This window comes from Halichoerus grypus, chromosome 2 (assembly GCF_964656455.1).
Source record: "Halichoerus grypus chromosome 2, mHalGry1.hap1.1, whole genome shotgun sequence".
In the NCBI taxonomy this organism is placed as follows: Eukaryota; Metazoa; Chordata; class Mammalia; order Carnivora; family Phocidae; genus Halichoerus; species Halichoerus grypus.
The window spans coordinates 8,400,939-8,415,715 of NC_135713.1; the positions used below are offsets into that span (position 1 = coordinate 8,400,939).

General features: G+C 44.7%; 1 long non-coding RNA gene across 6 annotated transcripts in view; it reads left to right on the plus strand.

Annotated features, from left to right (window-relative positions):
- LOC118543609 (uncharacterized) overlaps nt 1–14,777 on the plus strand; it is a 57,798-nt gene that overhangs the window by 11,234 nt on the left and 31,787 nt on the right. For 2 of the 6 annotated variants that reach the window (XR_013445482.1, XR_013445485.1), the window contains exons 3-5: nt 3,122–3,332; nt 4,004–4,257; nt 10,955–11,514. This is a non-coding gene — a long non-coding RNA (uncharacterized LOC118543609). Of the gene's footprint in view, nt 1–3,121; nt 3,338–4,003; nt 4,258–10,397; nt 10,568–10,954; nt 11,515–14,777 lie in introns of those variants that run through there. The other 4 variants (XR_013445483.1, XR_013445484.1, XR_013445487.1 and 1 more) reach the window with 4 other exon arrangements.

Consider the following 14,777-nt stretch of genomic DNA (forward strand, 5'->3'; position numbering starts at 1 on the left):
GCACAGTTGGGTACCAGGCTCTGAGGGTCAATCTGGAAATCTCAAGACTAGGAAGGGGTTTATTGATTTTATATACTTTATTTCACTCAACAACTATTTCTGAAGACCTACCCGATGCCAGGCACTTTTCTAGAAATTGAAGGTAAGGTCTCAGCTTTCTCAGAGCTTACACTGTAGTCCATTGGAGGCTGAAATTGTGCATAGTGACAAGCAACAGATGTAGGCTTCCGATGTTCTCCTCTAAAACAGGCTGAAATGCTGAACAACTCCCCAGTCTCTGAAGCTTTGCAATGTTAATATCCTAGGTTGTTTCTGAACAAATACTTCATAGAGTTCCTTGGAACACATTTTTTTTTTTTTTTTTTTTAAAGATTTTATTTATTTATTTGACAGAGAGAGACACAGCGAGAGAGGGAACACAAGCAGGGGGAGTGGGAGAGGGAGAAGCAGGCTTCCTGCTGAGCAGGGAGCCCGATGCGAGGCTCGATCCCAGAACCCTGGGATCATGACCTGAGCCGAAGGCAGACGCTTAACGACTGAGCCACCCAGGCGCCCTCTTGGAACACATTTTAAAAGACAAAATTCAGGTGTCATGTCATTCCTGGTTCTCTGTTCCTCTGCAGGTAAGATCCTTCAGGAAGAAACGTGGGGTGGGAGAGACTGTCTTTGTATACCCCTTACCCCTTCCAGGCATTGCTTAGGCCCTGGGAGCTAGGGCATGCCTGGTGGTGGGAGTCCTTCATCCTCTGGAGCAGGGATGGGCCAACTGTGGCCAACAGACCACCTCCAGCCCACCAGCTGTTTTTGTAAATAAGGTTTTACTGCAACAAAACCACCTGCATTCATCTGTGTATCGTCTATGGCTGTTTTCCTGCTACAGTGGCAGAGTTCAGATATGGCTGGGTTGCAAAGCCTAAATATTCATTATTTGGCCCTTTCAGAAAGTTTGCAGACTCCTTCTCTAGAGCAGTGGTTCCCAAAGTGTGGTCCCTGTTCCAGAGGCATCGGCATCACCCGAAACCTTGTAAAGAAGTGCAAGTTCTCACCCCACCCTAAATCTACTCAATCAGAAACTCCGGTGGGGTCCAGCAACCTGTGCTTTAGTGAGCCTTCCAGGGGATTCTGATTCGAGCTAAAGTTTGAGAATCACCCAATATATAATTTTCCCCTATAATTTTAGGGAACCATACATAACCTACCAGGAAGTCAAAGCCCACAGCAGTTTTCGAATTCCTGATCTCTCCTTATTTTTTCATGTGATTGCTTAGAAAGGGAGCATTGCCTGTTGAGATGCATTGGCTGAGGCCTTTTAAGAGAAGCCATATCTAATGGTATTAATGATTAAGAATGATGTTCACCGCACAAAGGAGCATTAACTGATTTTATAACACTTAGGAGGGCTAATAGTTAGCTCATTGATTTATGAATATCACATCAATGTTCCTTTAAAAATGAAATCTCTTCAAATTAATTTTTGATCACTGTTGAGGAGAAGATGCTGACTGATTATATGTAGCAGTGCATGGTGATTACAAACAACTCTCTGTACCATCCCAGGGGGCCACGGATGAGTCAGACTTACAGACTGCCGTGCAAGGCACAAGAAGGGCGTGCAGATGGCTGCCCTTCTTCCCTGGAGTAACAGTACCGGGTGGTGCTGCTGACTCTTGCCCACTCTTGCCCTCCTCTAAAGAGGAGAAAGTCCCGAACCAGGGCGCACGTGGAGTTTAAATGTTTGGGATTTCTGAAATGCAGTGACAATGATGAAATAGAAGGTAAGTGTTGGGAGCCCATTTTTGGAATTTCTCCAGGAACGTGGATCAGTTATGGGCGAAAAAAATTTCATCCAGCTCCCTTGAACTGGTGGCTGGTCTGGCTCTAGTTTCCAGATGCTCAGACTTGAAAAATCGTCGTGAGGAAGCCTCTTCTTCCATCTTCACTTCAGGTTCAGAAATTATGTTTATGAGTTTTCCTTTCATTTAGATTACCTGTGTCCGCCCAACAGATGGGATTTTCACGGTCAGCCCAATGTTCTTTTGTTGTGTCATTAAACAAAAGAAATGAATGGAAGTGCTGTTCTAGGTGACTAGTAGAAGTTCATCATTAGGATGGCAAAATAAATATTTTAGTTCATTTCGGACCTTCCACTCTCACCCCATTGACTCAACAGCTGCACAACTACTAATATTCTAGATGACAGGAGAGCTCGCGGGTCATATGTTCTCTACTTGGATGGTGATTGCCAATATGGACTCAATATTATTTGCATGTGTTTATGATGAAGCATTTTATATATGTGTCACCTGACATGTGTCACCTGAATGCCTTTGTCAGAAATAGTAACATGCTAGTTCTGTATTTTTATTGCTAATTTCTGTTTTATTCTCAAATAGATTATAAGCTATTTTCTACTGCACACTTGGCAAACTACAAGCTGTGAGTAAAATTTTGCCTGATATCTGTTGTGTAAATAAAGTTTTATTGAAACACAGCCATGCCCATTTGCTTACATATTGCTTAATGCTACTTTTGTGCCACAATGGCAAGGTTGAGTAGTTGTGACAGAGGTCATGTGGCTTTCTAAGTCAAAAAATATTTACTGTCTGGTTCTTTGCAGTTAAGTTTGGTGAGCCCTATATACTGCAGGAAAAAAAAGTAGAAGCAAAGAGCTTTGTCACCCAGTAAATATTTTGATAATGGACCACTTTAGGATTTTCCATGATTTATTTTTAAGCCTTTATTTCTTATGTGTATAGAAACATGACATAGGTAGGTCCTTGCAGGGAGTGCCATCTTTCCTACCTGTGATGTGGTGATATGAGCTGTAAAGAACAGTTTATGATAGAATGTAGGAAGACACTGTTCTAGGGGCCATGTTGAAACTCTTCTTTGAGTCAAAATATGGGAAGCAGCCTCCCAGAAAACGCCCCCCATCCCCTGCTCCTTGGGATCATGTCCTTGTATAACACACTTCCCTTGACTGTGGGCTGGATCTGATGACTGGCTTCTACTGGACAGAATGTGGCAGAAGTGATGGATGTTGTTTCTGATATTAGGTCATAAAAAGACTGTGACTTCTGTCTCTCATTCTCTCTTGCTGCCCTGGTTTGCTTACCTTCAGGAGAGCCAGACCATGAAGCAGTCCTGTGAGGAGACCCATGGGCTAGGGACTGGGCCCTGCCAACAGCCATGTGAGTGAACTAGAAGCTGATTCATGGCCCCCACACCATATGAGAGCCCAGCCCTGGCCGACAGATTGCCTGTAAACTCCTGAGAGACTCTGAGCCCCAGGAACCCAGCTAAACCACCTTGGATTCCTACCCACCAAGATGGTGAGGTAATAAATGTTTGTTGTTTTAAGCCACTACATTTTGGGGGTAATTTGTTATGCAGCTATAGGTAACTATTACTGAGGAAAAAAACACCAGAGCTGAACTAGGAAATGATAAAACTTTTAGGTGGATATAACTTTTTCAGTCTGCTTTAAGTTAAATGAAATTGGAAAATATTACACAGGTGTTCTGAAGACAAGATTCACAGCAGCCGTACTCACAGTTTTGAAGGGGAAAAACACTTTACTGATGTTATAAAAATCTAATGGAAACAGAAGAAAAGGGAAATCTGCACATAGATGAGGGCAACCATAAGCAGTAAAGAATAAGACAGAATTACATCAGATCAGGTGCTTACAACATCCAACCTCATCAGCTGGGGAAGCCCCATGGGAACCCCCTCATTAGCTGGGGAAGCCCCCCCGCCCCCCAGCCCCCTGTGGAGACAGGCAGGCTGGAGTCCCAGTTGAGAGCCTGGGTGGAGCATCCTCCCCTCAAGTGAGACTTCCAATGACCATCTCCATACGGGTCTTTTTTATAGGGCAAATGATGGGGTCTGAAGTTAAGCAATTCTTTGCCTACGTGCAGTTTGGAGCGAGCTGCATTTCTATGTTATCGTGTCTTGAGATTTTCAAGGATGATGGGCTAGGTGTGTTTGCCTTCCCTCCCAGGTTCTACTCCAGGAGGCCAGAGCAGCCTGGAGCCAGAGGAGATAGAAGGCGAGATTTACACCTCTTGGCGTCCAGATCAGAAGGGCTATTTCTGACCTGGAGGCCAGCTAATGTCAACTCACCAGGATCCCGAGGTCACTCATGCAGCACGAGTCTCACAAACAACATGCTTTAGCCTGCCTGCCTACGTGCAGATCACAGTGGTCGGTTATGCGGGACACATCACAGAAACCTCCATTCATACAATACAACAGGTAAATTAGTGCTCTTTCCAAGCGTACTGTTATTTTCCATGAATTCACATGTCCCCACCTATTAGCCTATGTGTCCTGGCATAGGTCAGCCTTCTGCTCTGGGGCCAGGCAGGATGTGGCAGGTGGATCTCCACCTATCTTTATGCACAGAGCTGATACCATAGCTCGTGTGGGAAAATGGTCTCAGTATATCCGAACTGGCCAATATGTATATAAACCAACAGGCCAGAAAAGGCTCACTTTGTATTGAGCTGCTAGTTCTTTCTTGGAAAATGAACCTATGGCATACCACAAGTACAATCTGGACTTAGTAAGAATCCACACTTTGATCTGTATGCACGCTGTGGAGCAGCCCCAGTGCTCTGGTCGCTCCCAGAACCCGCTGCGGTCCGGCAGAGCAGCGGTGAGCAGCGGGCGCTGACCTGCTGTGGCTGCCCCGGCTGGTCCTGCTCGGCTGCAGCCCTGGGGCCCCGTGGCTGCTCCAGGTCGGGTGGCGGCAGCGTCCGGGGATGCTCGGAGGCTTTCAGCTGGAGCCGTGAGGGTGGCAGAGGCAGGACCGCCGCTGGGGCTACTTGGGTCTGGATGGAAGCCAATTTGGGCAAAGACAAATCCATTCGACTTGTATTCTTTACCTTTTCTCATTTACATTTGTGGACTCTTGCAATGAAGCTCCTTTCTGAATATGGACATATGCTTAGAAGGACACAGGCGTGGACACACGGACACACATAGACACACGCATGTGGGCACACACACCTTTCCTTCTCATGTTTTGCTTCATGTGGATGGCAAACGGAGCTGAAGAATACTTTGAGGCTTGTCCAACCAGAGGCTCTAAACCAAGCATCTGTTTTTGGTACCTTGGTGCTGTTTCTCAAAATGCAGATTTGGAGTCCTGTTGGGACCTAATTGAATCCAAGTCTCTGGTGGTGGGGCCCAGGAGTCTATTTATAACATGCTAATCTGGTCTAGCCCCCTCCCCCTGCAAGAGGCCGCCTCGTGCTTGGTGAGTGGAGACCTGTTTCAGTTTGCTAGGGCCGCGGTAACAAAGAACCACAGATCAGGGGACTTAAACCACAGACATTTATTTTCTCCCAGTTCCAGAGGCTGGATGTCCAAGATCAAGCTGTCCGCAGGGTGGGTCCCTTCTCAGGCTGGGAGGGAGAGTCTGCTTCAGGCTGCTTTCTGTGGGGGGTCAAAGGTCATCTTCTCCCTGTGTCTCTGCACCCCCTGTCTTCCATTTATACGTGTCTGTGTCCAAGTTTCCCTTTTGATAAGGGCACCAGTCATATTGGATTGGGGCCCACCCTCATGACCTTAGTTTAATTGGATTACTTCTGTAAAGACCCTGTCTCCAAATAAAGTCCTAGTCTGAGACACTGGAGGTTAGAGCTCCAACGTATCCTTTTCGGGGAGACACAATTCGACCCGTAACAGCATCCGTTTCTATAATAGATGACTATGTCATGAGCATCCCATGATACTAACATGATCAGAGCTAATGTTTTGGGGTACTTACTATCCTTGCTAAGTGTTTTACATATACTATTTAATTTTATATATTTTATTTTATTTTATTTTATTATATAAATTCAATTAGCCAACATATTCATTAGCCATCATTAGTTTCAGATGTATGTTCAATAGTTTATCAGTTGCATACAATACCCAGTATTTAATTCTAACCATCATAGCAAACTTTGAAGACGTTGTCACATTTCCCAATTTGGAGACAATAAAACTGAGGCTTACAGAAACTAGCTAACTTGCCCAAGGCCGCATCACGAGTAGGTGGAGTAGAAGACTGATGCCAAACACCATGCTTTTTTCTGCTGTGTATTCAGTTGTCAGAGGCTTTAACTGTTGCCCAAGTCTCTTTGCTTTGAGCCAGTATTTGCTCCCCTACGCCCTTGGTCTAATTCCTTTGTCCTTTTTGTGGGGGCAGAATGACTGTATTCCTCCTCTTTGTCAGAAGCTTGTAGAAGGTTTCTAGGCCCTTCCAAGCGTTCACTTTTCTGGTGTACACACCTTTGTTCTTTCCTGGGTGACACACCCTGAGTCCTCTAACTGCAGTGGCCGCCTCTACTCGGACCTCTCCAGTTCGCTGATGAGCACCTTCGTGTTGTCCCCAGTGGAGACTGGAACTGGGTTTGGACACAGTCCTGCTCCAGGTGTTGGCTTATGCTCATGGTAAACCAAAATCTCCCAGCTACATGGGTACAGTGTCTCATCAAGGCAGATGACACACAGTTTCTGTCCTTTCTGTGTAAGAGTATCAGAATAGAGGCTAAGCACACATTGTGAGCCAGAACTCTATGCCTACTTGGTGTCAACCTAAAGAGCATGTTCCCACTCTACAGACCAGGGCAAAGTTATAAACCGAGGCATGTAAGCCCTAGTGTTCCAGACAGAGTGAAGGCCCTACTGTTGGGACCCTTCCCCGCGTTTCCAGCTCACGGGACAGTGCCAACTCAAACTCCCCCCTTAGGTAGGCCTCTCATGGCGAGCAAGCCAGCAGCGAGGGTCTGTCAATGGTGTGTTGGATTTCTCCCTCCCTGCAAGGCTCTTGTGTATCTGAAACCAGAAAGGACTTTCCTTTTCTCCATCTTAGCGTCTTACTTTAGCTTATGTAGTTGCCCTTTGATAACTTCAGAATTCAAGAGATGGTTATCATCCCAGACTTGTGGTTTCACACTTGGCCTCCTGAACGACTGAAGAGATTGACATCACCGCATTGAGTGTGGCCAAACAGCCTGGCTGGTCTCAGCATTTACTATGGGACAGGTGCCTGGCTGCTGAGCCCTCCCTCCCTCCCTCACCAACAGGGATGGGCTTTTGTTCCAGGTATTGTTCTAGATCCTGGGGATCCTGAGGTTGAACTAGACAGACAAGGTTCCGGCTCGCAGGGACGTTCTATTCGTGGGTCAACTGGGCCCCACCACCAGAGACTCTGTTGACCAAGCAAGTAAACCAATGACGTACATTCAGGTTGTGATAACAGCAGTGTTCAAAGTAGACAGGACAACAAGGTGTGTGTGCATGTGCATTCACGTGTGTGTGCACGTGTGTGTGTCCATCTGCGTGTGCATATGTGCGCATAAGCCTTCTCCTCCCAGGTTTCTCCAATGCTAATCTTTCCAGTTTCTGGCTTATGCACCATAAGCAGAGCTACATTCTCTTGACACACCTTTATGTCGGCACCATGTTACCTGTGTCACCTCCCATCATTTGCCAGGTGAAGATCATGCAAAATAAATTTTGAATTTACCCCATTTGTGGAATTAGAATTAATTAAATATGCACTCAACCAACTGAAAATTATGAGTGGTTCTTGCCAGTGTTCTTGTTGAGTTGTGCATGATTGTGGATACTGGGTATGAAATGACCTGTTTGAAAGCACCTCTGTCATGTGAGCATCAGTGGAAGCAAAGTGGAGCCAGGAGAAGTTGTGGAGTTGAGCAAGGGGTCTTTCTTCCTGTATCTCTGCCCTTCACCTCCTCAGTGAGGCCCACTTTCCCCCTTCCAGCCCTCTTCATCCTTGGTCTCCTCCACTTATCCAAGGAAGAAGAGAGTGTCATTACTGGTCAGATGGAAAATTGGGGTTGGGGGTACTAGGCCTGGGACTCTATCCAGAAATGCAAGATGGTACATTTTTCTGGAGCCTCTAGAGTTCTCATTCCTGGGGACCCCGAGCTGGCCCACTGAGTCAGGGGCTCCAACAGGCCACTGCATGGGAAGAGAGGAGCCGTGGGTGAGGTTTGGAGACAGCCAGGGATGGGATCCGTATCAGAACAAACACTGTCATCCCAAGGGGCAAGAGGGCCTCAGACCCTGGGAGGAGAGATGGCGCTTACCGGGTCCCTGGTTTCCTGAAGCTCAGTAGGAAGGGGCTGATGGCCACATTCAATATCCCAACTCCTTGCGTGGAACCCTACTGAGGTGGAAAATCTTGCAGGCTCTCTTTTCTTTCCCCTTCCCTTCCCTTCCCTTCCCTTCTCTTCCCTTCCCTTCCCTTCCCTTCCCTTCCCTTCCCTTCCCTTCCCTTTCCTTCCTTCCTTCCTTCCCTTTCCTTCCTCCCTCCCTCCGTTCCTCCCTCCCTCCCTTCCTTCCTGGGAGGGAAGCTGGGTTCCCTCTGCTGCAGCCCAGGACTGGAGCCCACCATTTCTTTGGAGTTCTGCCCTGTGAGCTGGCCACCTCCTTCCTGGCTTTCCCTCCCCTGGCTCCCTCCCTTCATTTCCATCACAGAAGCTGGGGCTCCCCTTATTAGCCTTCCTTTAGCCCCTATTCTTCCCTCCCTCTGGGTAAAGATTTCCAGCTCTGCAGAGCTCATTGCCTGTGAACCTTCTGTGCATCTTCTATCCAAGCCTCTGCCTGGGTTTCCCATCTACTCTGAGGCAGTGGTGCCAGGAGTCCATCATTCCTGCTGCTTTGGACTTTTGGCCAAAACTAAAGCAGGAAGTGGGAAGCAGGAAGCAGTTATTTGTGCTGCTTCAAGTGTCCTTCCTCTGGGGTCCAGGAAACTTCAGCCTGCCCAGGGGCAAGGAGATGAACGATGCAGAGAATCCTGCCCTTGGGGATAACCTGTAGAGAATATTCAGGAAAATTGTTGACCAGGATGCTGATTTCATCTACTAGAGAAATAACAGTGTGAGATAAGAAAAAAAATACTGAGAGCTCTTGTAGAAATAATTCCACTAACTGTGATTTGAACGAACTACTTATCACCCATGCCTATTTGTCACAGGGCAGATAAACACTCATGCACATTAAAAAAAGTCTACTTAACTTGGAGGCAAGTTTTCTTCCATTATAAATAGTCAAATCTCACTCATACGTGTGCCACCTTCCTGGTGTGTTTGGGTAATGTGGTCTAAAAAGCAGCTAGAGAGACACTGGTCGGTAATGACCGTGGAGTAGGCACCCCACTGTGGACATTTTATCAAACGGGCTACTTGTGTTTCTTCCTTTCCATAGTTGGCACATCATGGAAAAATTGAGTGCAAATAAAAACTTCTCATCATGCAGTATTTCAAATATCCTTTAAGATCTGTCTCTAAAGCATGCATTCTCAAAGGGGCAATATTGTACTCAAGAGAGCATAAAAATCATACTCCTTTATACAGTGTTTATACAGCTTTTTATGTGTAAAGCGTAGATATACATACAATACATGAATAGATATGCACTATGTCTTTAATATTAAAATTTCATTGGGAAAGGGATTTGGACAAAAATGTCTTAAAACGTCTTAAAAGGCTCATTGCGGGGCTATGGAATAAAAAGGTTGAGAAACACTGCCCAAATGGGTACTTCTCGTATTCTTCTATTTTATAGTATTTCCTTCTAATTAGTTTTTCAATAGAAAGGTGGATTTTCATATCTTGAGCTTGCTTAGAGTCAGACAGATCTATTGAAAGTCTGTTACTGCTAGAAGGCAACATTCATCCATCTTAGCCATTGTACAGCAGCCCCCAGGAGAGTCTTCTAGCTGGGAAACCTGCTGTGCTATTATAAAATAATAAGGCTGCTTATTGTCCACAGCTCGTGGAAGCAGTCTCATTATTATTTTATGATCAAATCTCTGGTGATAATAGTACTGATAATTACAATGCCGTATTTCATCAAAGCAAGACTCCATTGATTGTAAGATGTGCCATTAAGATTTGACACAATGCTAGGATGCTGTAGATAGTCAGATGCACTAAGAAATATTAAAATGTGGGAAAATGTGCATCTTAGGATCAATGAAGAGCAGAAATGATATCTGACAACCTCTGAGTCTTTACCACATGCCTGGTTTATCTCACTAAACACTTTCAATGGGGTTATGCCCGTTATAAGCAATGATACTTCTTATTATCCCCATTTTTTAGAAGAGGACAACTGAGATTCAGAGACATTAAGTAACTTGCCCAGGATTGCAGAGCTCCAAAATGTTGGGAGAAAGAATCAACTCCAGGGCCCTCACACCTCAGCATTCTGGAGAACACTACGCTGCATCTTCCTCTACCTCTCTTTTACTCCCAGTTACCCCCAAAAGCAGGTGCTCCTCAGTTCACTCAGCATACAAGTTTCTAGAGAGGGCACAAATGGGATGCTTGTATTTTTCCAATTCACAAGGGGAATTTTATTTTTTAAAGGGGTGCTATGGAAAGAATGCTTTGGTTGTGTGGTCTCCCCACACCCTCCTGATCTGGTAGAAGGAGAATTTATCTTGAAGCCAGAAGGACGAGGGTTCGGTCCTCACTCCTGCACACCCTTGCAGTGGTAACATGGCTGAAAGTTCACCTTTCTGAGTCCCAGTGTCCAGGTATGAGTCTTGAAGCCTCATAAATCCAGGCTCTCATAGTCACACAGCCTCATTAATAAACTCCTGAGGATGAGATGTTAAACCCACACTCCTAATAGCTTTATAGCTTTCTGCTTGGGGGTTGCTGTGTGGGGAAGGTGTCCTATTTTTATCTCTCTTTTGCCTTTGTTCTGATTGCTATTCTGTAAAGGATCTCGGTCATCCAGAGTGTATTTAGTTCATTTGGCTGGGACACTTCCTTAATGGTATAGAGATAACCAAGTGTACAGTTTATATTGGCATTGAGAATTTTGCCTCTCTCAAGAATATTATTATCTTAACTTATTGTTTGAGGCTCCATTGCTTTTGGATAAATACGAAAATGTGTTTTCTCTTTCTCTATTCCAGTGGGCAGTTTTTCAAATGGACTGTAACAGAAACTTCTCTGTTTGCATTGGGAGTCACCTCAGGTTTACATTCAGAAAACCGAATAAAAATGGGCAGCAAACAACTGAGCTAAAGCAGAGGAATGAAAAGAAGTTGTTTGATGAGGATTTTGCAGAATAATGGCACAGAACCATTATTATGTAGAAGGATTTGGCGGCTTCTTAGGAAGGTGGGTGTTTGTGTCTCCTCGCCCCAGGTAGTCATTCCCGAAGATTCCGATGACCCTTCATCCCTCAAGCAAAACTGCACAGGTAAGGCACAGGATCCTTCCACACTGGCCTCACTTAGACTGGGGTGCATTTCCAGTAAGTTCTCCTTCTTTTCTGACTTCATGTGCTATTTGAAGTTATTTAAACCAAACACAAACAGACCAAACAAAAATTCCATAAAAGGTGATGGCTGCTGGAGCTTACCCAGTAATATTTATTCTGCCAGTTTCTGGACAGAAAGATGTTCTACATTTGTTAACTATACATTTTGCCAAAAGTCAAAAGGATGGTTCCCCCCCCCCAATATTTCTCCGTAATTTTAGTTTGTTTGAGTAAATATTGTCAAATGAACAAATAATCTTTGGCCTGTAGGTGTTTGGGTTCTGTTTTTTTCTTGGAGTTTGGTGTCCTGGTCTTGGACTGGGAAGGTAAGCCGTGCCTGTGATTCATACTGGTGCTTCCCTAGCAGCTGAGCAGCTGATGGGGCTCATCAGAGCTGACCGTGCTGCTGTCTCCCCCAACCTGGCTTTCAGCAATGCCATGTTGGTAGCTTGAAATCGGCCTTGAGGAAGTATTTACACCAAAGAAATTGACAAATCCTACAAACCAGGGCCTTCTCCCTGCCCCTTTCCCACCCTGAGATCCCATTGTTTAATACTTACGCTTCTCCAGTGCCTACGACTATTGAACCTTAGTGACAAACCTTAGAAGACACGTTATAAATGTTGGACAGAAAGTCACTGTCCAGGCCTACAAGAGGCTCATTTTAGATCTGAAGACACCTGTAGATTGAAAGTGAGGGGATGGAGAACCACCTATCACTAATGGATGTCAAAAGAAAGCCAGAATAGCCATACTTTTATCAGATGAAATAGATTTTAAGATTTTATTTATTTATTTGACAGAGAGAGACAGAGAGAGGGAACACAAGCAGGGGGAGTGGGAGAGGGAGAAGCAGGCTTCCCGCCGAGCAGGGAGCCCTTATGGGGCTCGATCCCAGGACCCTGGGATCATGACCTGAGCCGAAGGCAGACGCTTAACGACTGAGCCACCCAGGCGCCCCCAGATGAACTAGATTTTAAACCAAAGATGGTAACAAGAGATGAAGAAGGGCACTATATCATAATAAAGAGGACTATCCAACCAGAAGATCTAACAATTGTAAATATTTATGCCCCTAACTTGGGAGCACCCAAATATATAAAGCAATCAATAACAAACATAAAGGAACTCATTGATAATAATACAATAATAATAGGGGACCTTAACACTCCGCTCACTGCAATGGACAGATCATCTAAGCAGATAATCAACAAGGAAACAATGGCTTTGAATGACACACAGGATCAGATGGACTTAACAGATATATTCAGAACATTTCATCCTAAAGCAGAAGAATACACATTCTTTTCAAGTGTGCTTGGGAAATTCTCCTGAATAGATCACATACTGGGTCACATATCAGGTCTCAATAAGTGTAAAAAGATTGAGGTCATACCATGCATATTTTCCAAACACAACGATATGAAACGTGAAGTCAACCACAAGAAAAAATTTGGAAAGACCACAAATACATGGAGTTTAAAGAACATCCTACTAAAGAATGAATGGGGTTGGGGGGGCACCTGGGTGACTCAGTCGGGTAAGTGTCTGACTTCAGCTCAGGTCATGATCTCAGAGTTCTGGGATGGAACCCCACATCGAGCTCCATGCTCAGCGAGGCATCTGCTTCTTGCTCTCCCTCTTCCCCTTCCACTCACATACCTCAACATCATAAAGGCCATATATGAAAGACCCACAGCTAATATCATCCTCAATGGGGAAAAACTGAGAGCTTTTCCTTTATGGTTAGGAACAAAAGAGGGATGTCCACTCTCACCATTACTATTTAACATAGTACTGGACGTCTTAGCCTCAGCAATCAGACAGAAACAACAACAACAAAAATAAAAGGCATCCAAATTGGCAAGGAAGAAGTCAAATTTTCACTATTCATAATATTGCTATAAACATCACGGTGCATGTACCCCTTCAAATGTATATTTTGTATCCTTTGGGTAAATACCTAGTAGTGCAATTGCTGGGTCATAGAGTAGCTCTATTTTTAACTTTTTTTTTTTTAAAGATTTTATTTATTTATTTGACAGAGAGAGACTCAGCGAGAGAGGGAACACAAGCAGGGGGAGTGGGAGAGGGAGAAGCAGGCTTCCCGCGGAGCAGGGAGCCCTTATGGGGCTCGATCCCAGGACCCTGGGATCATGACCTGAGCCGAAGCAGATGCTTAATGACTGAGCCACTCAGGCGCCCCTATTTTTAACTTTTTGAGGAACCTCCATACTATTCTCTAGAGTAGCTGTACCAGTTTGCATTCCCACCAACAGTGTAAGAGGGTTCCCCTTTATGATTTAAAGGGGGTACATGTACCCTGATGTTTGTAGCAGCATTATCAACAATAGCCAAATTATGGAAAGAGCTCAAATGTCCATCGACTGATGAATGGATGAAGAAGATGTGGTGTATATATACAATGGAATATTAGTCATAAAAAAGAATGAAATCTTGCCATTTGCAATAACGTGGATGGAGCTAGAGAGTATAATGCTAAGAGAAATAAGGCAGAGAAAGACAAATACCATATGATTTCACTCATATGTGGAATTTAAGAAACAAAACAGATGAACATAGGGAAGGGAAAATAAAATAAGGTAAAAACAGAGAGGGAGACAAGCCATGAGAGACTCTTAACTATAGAGAACACACTGAGGGTTGCTGGAGGGGAGGTGGGTGGGGATGGGCTAGATGGGTGATGGGCATTAAGGAGGGCACTTGTGATGAGTACTGGGCATTGTATGTAAGTGATGAATCACTGAATTCTACCCTTGAAACTAATATTCCGCTATATGTTAAATTTAATTTAATTGAACATAAATTTAAATAACACCTTGAAACAAAAAATAAAAATAAATATTTTTTTTAGTTGTTACTCAGAATATTACTGAAATTTAGTAGCTGTAGGCTTAGATTGGAATATTTGGTTTTCTTCAGAAATATTTTTGTCACAATGATACTAATTATAAATGAGTTATATTAAAAAAGAATAAGAGAGAAAGTCACTGTCTGGGAACCTGATCTGGGGCTTTACCAGCAGACGAGTAAGCCGGGCACTCCTATTGCCACCATCTCCACCATCAGTCACCTGGAAGTTGTTGCTGTACCTGTGTGTGAGCCTGTGTGTGTGTGTCCCTATGTGTGCATCTGTGTGATTGTGTGTGTGTATGTGCACATGTGTGTGCATTCATGCTTGCACGCGTGCATGTATGTGATTGAGCCTGTGTGTGCACATGTGTGTGCATTCATGCTTGCATGCGTGCATGTGTGTGATTGAGCCTGTGGGTGCACGTGCGTGTGCATTCGTACAAACGTGTGCGTGTGTGTATGTGTGTGATTGAGCCTGTGTGTGCACATGTGTGTGCATTCATGCTTGCATGCGTGCATGTGTGTGATTGAGCATGTGTGTGCACGTGTGTGCATTCATGCATGCACGCGTGCATGTGTGTGATTGAGCCTGTGTGTGC